The following is a 12,300-nucleotide window of genomic DNA, read 5'->3' on the forward strand; positions in this document are numbered from 1 at the left end:
TATCGAGATAGTAGACTGTCCTGTGGAAAGTTTATTGTCAGTTCATTTGCTATTAGAATATTTCTTTCATTGTAATTTGAATGTAGAATGCATGGAGAAACTTTGATGGTTATGTGTAGCTACACTGAACGTAAGAAGTGGACGGCTATATTTGGGCCATAATCGTTTTGACCCGCAAAATTGCCAGAATCCGCCGGTAGCCTTCTTAGAAATGAGACAATCCTGTTGGCTCGGTAGACTAGCTCCTGGCAATGTCACAACGCGGTGTAATTAAACATCTTGTTGCACTTTTGTTGAACACAGTGTTCTCCCGTGTAGAGTTTTATGTCACCAGTCAGTCATAGCAGCCCACGACACGCCTTCCCTCCATCCACACAGAACGATGAACTGCCGACAAATCCATAATCAATTGAAATCAGCCTGGAACAAAGTGGAAATTAAAAAGGATCAGAAATTGCTCTTAAGGCTCCGGCAATCAAGCGAATTTAAGAGGGCGATGTCTTGAATGATGTATAAGGCAGCTGACGTCACGGAGCCACCTGGAAGTGTAGTGAAGCGGATGGGACAAGCACAGCCCAACCCGTGTTATTATCTAAATTGACTTTTTAATGACAGCCTCTATGTGTACATAAGTCTTCTACGGAACCGACAAATGCTCCGCTCTGTCATACTTATCATGCACATATAACGAAGTATACTTTTGACCCCAGTGTGTGTATGAAGCGGACGCTTGTTTGAAACATAACAAAAGAGAACAGTCGTTGCAGTGTTGTAACCCGACACTGATACTACCCGACAATCACCTCACTGCATCCGGACGTTGACAGGATGACGAATAAGATAATTACTTCTGTATGCATGCATTTGCCTTCCAATTTTCTTCAATATTTCATACCGTAATCTCTTCCACCAACTCAACATGAGGACGAGCCCTGAATTATATAGGACAGAGGTGTCAAGGGAAGGAAGGAACTGTCTAGGACCTTAAACGATCTTTTTTCGCCTTCTCTGAATTACTATCTCTCTCAAATTAAAGAAATGGGGCAAAAGTTAATGAGGTACAATATCACTCACACTGTTACAATTAATCATAACTATCAGTAAACAAAGACGACATTTGTCCACCCGCAATGTTGGTAAGTAGATCCATTAGTGACATCAAGTTATTAAGAAATGGTTCCTAGTAAGAGTTGCAAACACTTAACATCTTTAATTCATCCCCTTTTCAAGCTAGCCATACTACTTGAGCATACATTTTTGCCGAAAAGTTTCCATGTGATCTATTGAAAGTATGTAAAAACTGCTCAGGGACTCCAATGTTCGTAACTGTTATCTGGGTCTGGATCAAGATTGACAAAAACCTGAAGATAGGTGCATTCGATTTCTCACTTGTCCAAACGGTTGTCCACAAACACAGCATAACGTTACGTACTGTCGCGAAAACTTGTTCTTCTGTGTCTTGCAGAAACAACAACTTCTATCGAATCCACGCTCATTAATTATCAAAAGCAGACAAGAAAAACCAACAGGAACTGCAAAGGTAGTCTGGCAGCCACTTGTTTGAACAATGTCAGCGCCAGTCTCGCCTCGACAGCTCCCTTTGAAACACGGACCAGTACAAAGGGCCGACTGGGTCACAGTAAAAGCAAAACAAACCGCCATCTCTCAAATCAGGCAGCATGGGTGCTTGAAGGAAGGTTGTCCTTCAATCTTCATACATCAACGTGTAACGACATCTCTGACGTGTACCCGTGATAGCATCACAACGTCTTATTCTTTCAGCTAAATGATATCTCAGAAACGTCTGTGTGGTTTCCGGTAATCTTTGTCCCGAGGCTTTATCTCACAACTTTAACTATTGTTGCCATCGTCTTCGGCATCTCTGTATCAATCGGGTTACCTCCAGCTTATCTGTGTCCATGTCGTCCATCCATCATTGGGTGTCCAGCGGCTCCTCTGCTGCCTGGCATCTTTGACAGACTCTGGCTGCCTCATCAACCGCAAACCGCAGATAGCATCTATTTCGGGGTAATCCAGACATACACCATCTCACTACTACGTCTTCCCCAATAGACGACCACCTGTTATGTACAAATTAAAGGTTTAGTGAAGCATATTATGAACTAAACGTTCTTAAGTTTCAGTGTCAATATCGTGATGGACTTACCTCACAAACTCTTCATATCATTGTAGTCCAACTCGGTGTTTGTGTTCTTACTGTTCACCACTGTTTCATCGTAAATGAATACTGGAAAAAGCAAGAAACGCAGTTATTCAACTAAAACTCTATATCTTTCTTCCAAGTTCCAATGTTAGCGTATTGTATGGAAGATCAACATTAGCAAAAGGATATTTCAGAATATGTTAAAAGTGTTTTAGTGTTCAAGTACTTTATATAAGATCAGTGATCAACAGTGTATGGTGTCTCGTGTATTTCGTGAGGTCCACATAACCACACTATACTTGGATGATTGGCATTTTCGAAGCTCGGCGGTATTATCTCCTATCGTATTACACCTATCATGACTGCCGTTGTTATTGTTTCCTCCTTCCCATATCGCATGAAGTGGCGACTACAAACACACGGCAACAAGCGACCAGTTTCACAAGTCCAACTTTCTCCGCCTTTTGACCAGTCAACATCCGGGCCGCCCGACCTCCCACCCAGATCTCTGCCGCCTGTTGTGACAAGCGAATCGTCTGCACGAAAACTACCCTGTAATTTTGAACTTGAGTGGAAAATCTATCCTGTCATTTTATATAATGGAAAGAAAATAACCCCTAATTCTACCAACAGGCGTTAGGCAAATATTGTCTTTAATTTGGGTGAACATTGAGGACAATGTCAGGTATTATGCTCCTATATCAATCGCCTTGTACCGTTCAAGTCGTTTTTCATCGTTGTACATGTCAAAGCATAGTAATTTCGCCATGGAAGCTGCCAGTGGTTCAATTGTCGTCTTCTCGTGGATAGCAGAGTACTATACTGAAACTGTTTGACAAATGCTGTTATGAATTATTCCGTGTCACGCAACGGTGCTGACAAATACCGCCATGTATGACCACGGCTCTATCTTTTCCCCTCAATTGGGTAATGCAGTTACAACAAGGTACAAAGTTGTACTTGCACGCAAGGCGACGCGGAACAAGCCAGTGAGCACCGTGAACAAATACTTCATAATGGCCTTGTACAATCGCATGATAGACTGAAATATATTTCCGATAATGACAAGTTGGTATTTACTTTATTCTGGGTGTAAAAAGGCTATATCTTATTTCGTACCTGTTGCTTGTGTCGTCTTTTAAGAAAAAATCGTGCAATAGAAAACACGTTTCCTAAGCACCTCTTACGGGCCTCTACCTCAAATTCTTCACCCTCTCAGTGACAGTAAGAACCCTCCAAAACATTCCCTTTCCCCACTCCACCTAAGCTAGTTTCCTTCCCTTTTGCCCTTCCATGGCCATCGACAAGCTCTTGAGAGGGAATCGGCCACTTTCGCGGCCTCTTGGCACCTTATTCACCAGTGACGGGCTTTTAAGTAAGTTCTCTCAATAGTCGAGAAACACCGTGTAATACTTCTCAAGTGTGATACAACTTCTTAAGTCAGCCATGTGAAGACAACCACTTGGAGGTCCCCAGAAGAAACACAGCTTAGAATAACAGTAAGTCGTTGGCGACTGGGAGGTCTTTTGTAAGCTGGTCTTGAGTGTCACGATGGCAAAACAACAAAGGCAGACCAGGATCCTTCACAACTTTGTCGTCAACGGAAAACCTTGGAGAGAGTTAAATGATGCCTGACATCTCTGAATCCATTTCCTAAGAGGGGATCTTAATGCGACTCTTCTGATTACATCATCCATACGGCAATATGAATTTAAATGGTAGGATACGTTTCTCCTTTCGAGGATAAGACAGTGTTATGTTTTATGACTGTACAGGCATTGCATCCTGATCATCATCAGCAGACGACGCTGAAGGTCTTTTAACGGAGACGTTGTGTGGGCTTTCCGCACTGGTGTTACATTGGTATCCTATATGTTGACCTAGATCAGTTAATCACAAAGTCTAATGTAATTAAGCAAGAAGAAACAGAATTCTGCTTAGAACAAGTCCGGGGGAGCGGCTCGCGTTGCCGGGCTTGATGTCAGCCCATTGTGCGAGTTGTTAGAACGGGCTTTCATTCTGATCCGTGCTGTACGGCCTTCTGTAAAACCCAATCCTCTGAACATTGTGCACAAGTACCTACCGGGTATCCAAACACAACGCTAACTTTTCAATCATAACATTTTCATCGCCTCACTTACAAGATCCACTTACTTGTGGCGCGGTTCTTAAGCCGCACTCTCTTTGATAACGGACGCGATGGAGGCCATTCTTCCAGTAAGTTGACATACCGGGTATTTAATTTCGCCTCTCAAATTATCCCATGGAATGCTATGAAGAACGAAGCTGAAGCTTCCGTTGGCTTCAAACTCCTGAGCAGCAGGAATGCTTGTCTTTGGAATAACAGAGTAACGGAAATCTCAAAATCAGGTTCGGGATGTCGACATCGGACGCTAGGGTCAATGAAATGACAACAGGCCATGGGGATCCTTCACACACGTAAGGTTCACACCATGTAGGAAATCTTTTCCTCATCTGTTGAACAGATACCTAACGGATGCTTCCGGCATATTGTCTCAACAGACAGTAAACGTGTGTTTCTAGTTGTGCGTGACATAATTTTTACAAACAAAATTTACGGCGACGTTTGCTTTTGTTCGAAGTTTAGCTTCTGCACATCTAGAACTGCCTGACCCTCCCACCAGCTTTGATTACTTACCCGTGGCTAAATTCAGGTCTGTATGGTTATTATTGTTGGCATTAGCTGCTACTTGTGTTGGAGCCGAGCGTCTCGCGAACCGTAGACAAACTTGGGAATAGGATTTCCAAGCAGTGTGAGTGGGGAGGAAAATACGTGACTTTCGTCGTTCCTGCCACAAACCAATGACACCTAACGAACCTACAGACTCAAACATCTGTCAAATACCTTACTAGGTAACACAGAGCAGAGTTTATCCCAACCCATCACAGATACATAATCTACATAGATCCTCGTTTTGCTGACAGACAGCTGACAGCAAATCGTCAAGAGATTACTATCATTGAAAGCTTTTCAACATTCTTGGAAATGAGACTTGTGAAGCAGAACCTTTGCGGAAGTACGTGGTCAGAACTGGTCTTCCCGTGCACGTGGCTTCTACAAACCCAGTTCTTAGCCGACCACTCCTCTGAATAACACTCTCCTGTCAACAAACCGTACCGGGGCCCTGTCAAAGCAAACCCAGGAGTCAGGACACAGCAAATTTACAAACTTGCCAGATTTATCGAGCAATTACTCCATTTGGATACAAACTGAAATGTGTTCAGGGTGTCGGCCATGTGTTACATTGGGTGCGTACATGTCAACTTTCTAAGTTACACGAGCAAATGATGTCGCACTAAGTTGGGAAGGCCGATAAGCGTCACGCGTGTGTCTGGCATGTGTCGTCGTTCGTGAGAGCTGGACATATTTTGGCTTCACCAAGATGCGTACACTCTCTCCAAACTACGTCAGAGGGCAGGGCGGGCTGACATATGACAAGGGCTGCTTCCATACCAACAAGAGGCACTTTTCCTGTGAACAGAAGCCACAGTAAGTTCAAAATCTTATAGAAAGTCATGACAGAAGACTGTGGCACATTCATAAACGTCACAATCGCTAGTATTTAGATCATACTTGACTGTAAAGACAACATACAGTTTTCAAAAGCTATATTTGTAAAGCTAACATCTTCTCAGGGCGCATTTGTTCTTGCCTTATATGAATGCCATTTCGAATTCGGTCAACCGGTCTTTCATTTCTACTCATCCCTTTCAGTCCAATGATTGACAGGTAAGTCAAAGTTGATATTACCTTAGCAGAAGAGCCACAGCAGCCTACTAGACAGGAATGATCTTTATTGAATTAAACGAGGAGAAAATACGATTAGGCTCATACACAAATCTCCTTTGCTGATCCTTAAGCTGCCACTGATCCCCCACAGCTCTGTGCTCGTCACGCGGAGACTGACACTAAGGAAATCAAGCTCGGCGAAGATGCGGACGTTTCTCCGGCAGCTTCTCCAATCTGTCGCCCACAGGGGCTCACCCTGTCAGTTTGCTGCCGATAATGATCCAACCTGCAGCGGTAAAATAAGCACATGGATCACGTGCCATCACCCCCGGGTCCCGCTGCCGTGGCGCTCTCCGCTGACAGGGGTGAGAGGAGGCGCGGTGGGGAGGGCAAATCGTCGTTTGCCCTAAACTTTCTTCTGCTACCATGGCCAGGGCTTCCTTACCTCCGCCCAAAGACGACACGATACTCCCTAAGAAACACCATTCATTAGCACCTTTCAGCAGACGCGTTTCTATCGCTGTTTAGTAACCTAAAAGTCACTTCATCTGATGAACCAATGGAGAAGACCACCCCGCCACCTTGCACTTGTAAATAAAACGTACTACAACTTGACACCAGTCAAGTTTTAATCATGTTTTGGCTTCTCAAGCCTTTAAGATACGGCGTGTGCGTAACTCAGGTATACCGCAAGGGCACGAATGGACTCCTTAATTGATCCCAAGTTCCTACAACGATAACAAACATTACTTTCGGGGAGCCTCATCGCCATGTACTCCGTAGTTCCCACAATATTTGGTCTATGGAGTTCTGATCTAGTTGGGTGGTGGCGCGGCGGAGTCGGGAGATGACAGACAGGTCCGGACCTCTTCATCCCTGACACCCATCACATGTTTGGCAACAGGGTAAACAGTCGAGCCGCTCACAGACAGACACACGGGTTTTACCCACGTCAGGAACTTACTTCTGCTATTTACTTTAATAGATTTCAGCTGATGCCATGAAATGCAGTCAACTTCCCAGTACTCAGTAGTGGAGAGACTATCCTTGTAAGCAGACCACAAGTGATCATTTTGACGCCATGACGTCATGTTTAGAATTTTTAAGACTCCAACACTGGATGATGGCAGTCCCTCAACATCAAAACTTAGCAGGTCTTTCGACTGCTCACCATTTCAGCACAGGAGTAACATCGTACAGTTCACACGAGTTTAGACAAACTCATCCAAAACTGGCCAGGAATGAAAATAATTATTCTGTGGCATTACTCACTATCATCCCGTGTCATCAGCACAGCCGCTCCAGAGTATCCCAAGAATGGGGATTATTTTACCTCTCCAAAAACACTTGTGCGCGCCCTCTTAGAGGTCAGGGTATTGATTTGGCCCGGGGATTACACTGTAGACTACACAGCTGTGAACAGGGAGGAGATGTCGGCAGTATGTACAACACATGTATCATACTTCAGCTAACATCTCGCCCGCGGCTCCACCGATCCCGCCTCTACACATAGCTTAAGTCCTTACAAAAACAAACTCAGCAAATGTCTTTCTTGTCACGGGGAAGTTTTCTCCTGGAGCGTCAGCAAATAGAGTATTTTCCACTGCTGTTGGTTTCCGCTGCCCGCGACGCTGCAGCAGGTGAATTAGACAGACCATAGCTGGAGGGTTCGTCTGCAACTGGAATCGCGAATGACTCCTCTGTAGACAAGGGTAAGGTGGAATCTACTCTGGAAGATACCAGACTGATGCCCCTAATCCTGTCTAACGTCTGTTTGTTTGGCGAGGGGTCCCAGTATCATAGTCCGCTAATACCAGGCCGAAACTGACCAGGTATTCTATACCACAAGACGCCACAATTGAGCAAACTGCATTTCTCAAATGAATTCCTCTCAATGTAGTCAATATATTTATTGGCTGGTGATGTTGAGTCAACACATGCTGCCTTCATAACATACAGCAAAAAGAACATTGGACATCATGAAGTGTTGGAAACTGGCACTGTGAAACGAGCAGAAAACAAGAGAACAGCCGCTAAAGCGACGGGAAACATATTAGTCATTACAACAACAACGTATTATTTAACACATCCTTGGACTGTGTTTTTACCATCCAGGAAGGTGCAGCTTAAATATTGCATAGATTGTACTGCGCTATCAATTTCAGTATCAATAAGGAATCAGTGACCGACCTTGTCTATAACCATAGAAAATAATGTGTTTACCGAGTGGGAACAGGCTGACAGGAACTTATCTGCGGAATGATGGAGTAATAGCAAAGTCAACACTGTAATGTTCAGTTCCGATTCGTACCTTTTAAGTTGAGTGTACTTCAAAGCCTCGAGGCAACCCGAGGAAGCCCTATGATATACAAACCAAACAGTTGCCCTGTTAATGTGTGGAAAATTCAGACTTCACTAGGAATTACAATTAAGCTTCTTACAATTGTGTTTGGGCAACAACGCTGGTGGCCAGACACTCAAGGACGAAAACGCACCAAGTATTGATGAAAGTCAGAGTGTGTGAAGCAAAAGAATAATAGGAAATGTTTCATGGCGACCTTGAACCTGTCTACATCAATGGACAAATGTTGTGTTCATTCATTATGAGCAATTTGCATTTACATCAACGAGGTTTGCCCCTCCCATGCAACGGCGAAAACAAGACTGCAACTGTTGAACGCCGATTCAGCACCAGGGAAAGCACCAACCTAGTTCTTTGATATTCAATTGCAAAATTTTGTGTACCGCACGAAAGAACGCACATGCAATTGCTTTCGCGCGTTCATAGCTATTGATCTCACCGGTTGTACTTGTCATGACTATAGATACAAATGTTTTCCACCTGCGGCGCTGATACTGGTCTCAGTTGCAGGGCTAATTATGAGGGTTTGGTCACGGCGACTTCGGCTGGCGCAACCCACAGACAAGCGTGACCTTGTCACATCGCGTGATGCCGTCGGTTTACAATTTAATAACGCGTGTGAATAATTCACGCTGAGCTGTCTCTTTCTTTTAGGTCGTGGAGCGGCAAGCTACCCTTCCCGGCGAGCTCGTTTCCAGTCATGATTGGCGATGGTGCGGTGCCAGGATGCACGATTGTTCATTCAGAGTGCTGTGTGTGTACGACCACAAAACGTCAAGATAAGCACAAAATAGCACTTAACATTCGGAAAGCATGCCAAATAAGAAGTTTATATACAGTTTTAATCGAAGCAAAGCTTCCGTATTTTGTAAGGTGACTCCTATGGATCAAACCCATTTCATACATATGCACGCTTCCGTCAACGACAATATTGCCCAGCTCATCAAAAATCCACCCGAAAATTTGCAGTGCACGCCGTGATGGTGTATTATGACTGTGACACAGAAGGAGCCCCAAGGACATGTGCCGTTCTCGATAAGCTACGCGGCTTCTTGAATGTCTTGCACGCCTGATTAAGGTGTTATCGTTAATGACACACTTCAGGTCGGACTGCCGTCATCGCCAAACTTTCAAAACGTGGCACCGCCGACTCATCACGCCAACCAAGGTCTTATCAGAGACTCTTTTACTACGGGCGGGGGTAAAAACCTCTTAGCGCACACTCCAAATGGACACGGTAAGTTTTCCGGAAGGTCCAGGACCAACTGATATTGTGAGTGTCATTTCCACTTGGCAGAGTAGACTTGGCAGCCGTGAATATCATCAATGAAGACGCGATTCGACATCTAATATGTATGGACCCACTGGGTCAAATTCGCGGTCATGGTGTGAACTGAAACTAGCAACACAGTGGGAACGTATAGAAGCGTACTCAGTCTTGTTCATGGAATATGGGGATGAGTTATACAAGCAACAGTAAAATATACATTTTACCTTTCATGCAGTAAATATAGCTGCTAACCATGGGGGATTTAGTGTGGCAGAGACAAGAATGAAAGAGACTTAAAGGCGTCCCGCTCGGCTGCACGGTGCCGTCTGGCTGTCATGACCGTTTGCTGATCTCACTGCCGTGACCCACATTATAGCTTCGGCAGAGATTCCTGGCCAAAATTGGCCGTGCCACTTACAACTGTCTGATGATTGCTGGCATTGCTTTCACCACATTTCCACCTTACCTTGATTGTTCCCTCGGCGATTCCCGCGCCCTAATGCATTCAACATAATTGATGACAACCGTTGTTCGGTTCAGATTGTGTCACGAAAGCTTACATAAAAAGGATACTGCCAGGAAAGGTCACTCTTGCCTCTCTGAACGCATTGTGGAATCTTAATTTGTTCGCCCATTGTTTGCGCTTGCCTCGCTGGAATTGACGGTGATGGAAAATCGTGTCAATGATCATTTCATGCATTGTAGTAAGCGTCAGCCGAAGGACGCGTTATCAACAAAGAAAAGGCGATTGATGTCTCTGCATGCAGTCGTGCCATTTATTTCTTTTTCGATTTAGCCATCCTATCCATCCATCCTGACTCGGACACAATTATCACTTCAACACAAGGACATACACTTGTTCGCAGGATGGTTCCTCCTTCTAACACCATCCTTCATCATTGTTATGGTCCCATCACATCAATTATCCCCTATTCTATCTACCTTACACGCCACTACAACCTATCTTTACTGTTGCCAATCGTGTGCACCAGGCATTCAGCAGCTTTAAAGGGCTGCTAAGAGGGGGGAGATTTTATGACATAGGATCTTAACTATGGAGTGATGATAATGTGTATGTTTCACAGTGAGGAGTGTGCTGTGTCTCGAACACAACTGCACAAGTAAAATCACAGATACTATACAGTCAATTTTATTGTAAATCACTGCATTTTAATTTTCAATCAAAGCCCAAGCAGAACAGTTACATTTTAATATTGATAACATCTTTGAAAAAGATTCATATCATCCAGATGTCATCCTAGAGTACCATTGGTCCATTCTTACCTCAATGGTAATTATTCTACTCCCAAATGTAAATTTGTTGAAAATTTCTTTTGTAGCCATGCTGACTAGTAAAAATGATTTATACAATGCCCATATGTTCTTAATATGGTTAACATTGTTCATTCTTTAGACTTGTAATTGTGTTGTACCTATTTCAAGTTACACAAAAACCCTGGTAGACCATTGCAGGTAGTAACTGTGGCAGTTTACTGGCCCAAAGTATAACCTGTCACCACAGATTTAGAGTATTCTCAGGATCGCCCTGCTGTGTTATATGACTTCACTCTAACGTCTTGCCCCTCTGCAAGACTAGATTTCACCCCAGGCTGTAGTTACCGCAGGATGTACCCATGATATATGGTACTCACCCCTGTAATCGCTGTTACAAGTTTCCAAACACTGTCCAATTAGTACATACCTGCTCGGGCTTCATGCAACTTTCTTGTAACAAATCACCATTACTGCTGGGCAATGGAGTCCCAGGGTGGGAATGAAGAGAGTTCCTGCTTCTATCATGCACCAAATGCTCGTTAGGAGCACAGGGGGCGCCCCAGCCAGGCCAGCTAATTGTGGCTGATGTATGGCCCAATTATCTTCAGGGTGCAGATCCACTTATTCTCATACACCTCAAGATCGTTAGGATCGTTAAACACTTGTAATGACAAGCCACCAATTGGCACACGCACAATTACAGCTCTGTTCAGATGAGACCTTTACAGCTTCTACATGAACCTCTATCTTGTCAGGATAATTGACCTGCTTGTTACTGCTGACTTGCCCTGGCAAACTGTCCAGTTGACTTTGTTCTTACAGAGTGGACTTGACAGCAGAGGGTCCTGCTGTGGGCGGGCGTCTCTGTGTCATCATCAAGATGGCGGCGGGGAGGCGGCAGGGCAGAACAACATGGCCTAAATGTCAGTGACCTGCTGAGCATCAAGTCCACTGGTTAATAGTGGTTCTGACACTTCCCTGCACACAGAAGGACTGGCGGACATTAGAGGTCTCCACACACCACAGGAGCTACCATTAGTAGGCCAAACTCTGACACACCATAAACCTCTTTTATTTTTTTACTATAATACTAGGAAATAAAGGTTCATGGATGTCTGCCTTTTGATCCCTTTCTCTGCATGTGTAGTCAATACATACGTCTTTTTCAATATACCAGACAAATGTAAACAGCTTTGAAAGATACAATATCAGTTACTGGATCTGTTCCAAGTAAAGTGCAGCCAAGGGAGCCAATTGTGCTGCTCAAACTCACTGGGCAATTTGTAGTGGTGTAATAACAAGCACAGTGGGCGGTGGAGAACAGCTTCTAATGACCAGTTGGATCTTTATGGCATCATTAAACCCACAGAGTAGTCCGACACAAGCTGGGAGATTTATTTTGCTCATTTGCCGCCATTGATCCAAACAAATGTTGAGGGATTCAGAGGGTTGCTGCGAGGTGCAGAACAGATTTACCC

The 12,300-nt window shown here is 44.2% G+C and overlaps 1 long non-coding RNA gene across 4 annotated transcripts in view; it reads right to left on the bottom strand.

The window, feature by feature from the left end:
• Positions 1-1,194: 1,194 nt before the first annotated feature.
• The window catches only part of LOC136439099 (uncharacterized), a 41,688-nt gene continuing 30,582 nt past the window's right edge, over positions 1,195-12,300 (bottom strand). For all 4 annotated transcript variants that reach the window (XR_010756489.1, XR_010756487.1, XR_010756490.1 and 1 more), the window contains 2 exons: positions 2,168-2,248; positions 1,195-2,081 (listed from right to left, as the gene is read on the bottom strand). This is a non-coding gene — a long non-coding RNA (uncharacterized lncRNA). The remainder of the gene's footprint in view (positions 2,082-2,167; positions 2,249-12,300) is intronic.

Source organism: Branchiostoma lanceolatum, chromosome 7 (assembly GCF_035083965.1).
Source record: "Branchiostoma lanceolatum isolate klBraLanc5 chromosome 7, klBraLanc5.hap2, whole genome shotgun sequence".
In the NCBI taxonomy this organism is placed as follows: Eukaryota; Metazoa; Chordata; class Leptocardii; order Amphioxiformes; family Branchiostomatidae; genus Branchiostoma; species Branchiostoma lanceolatum.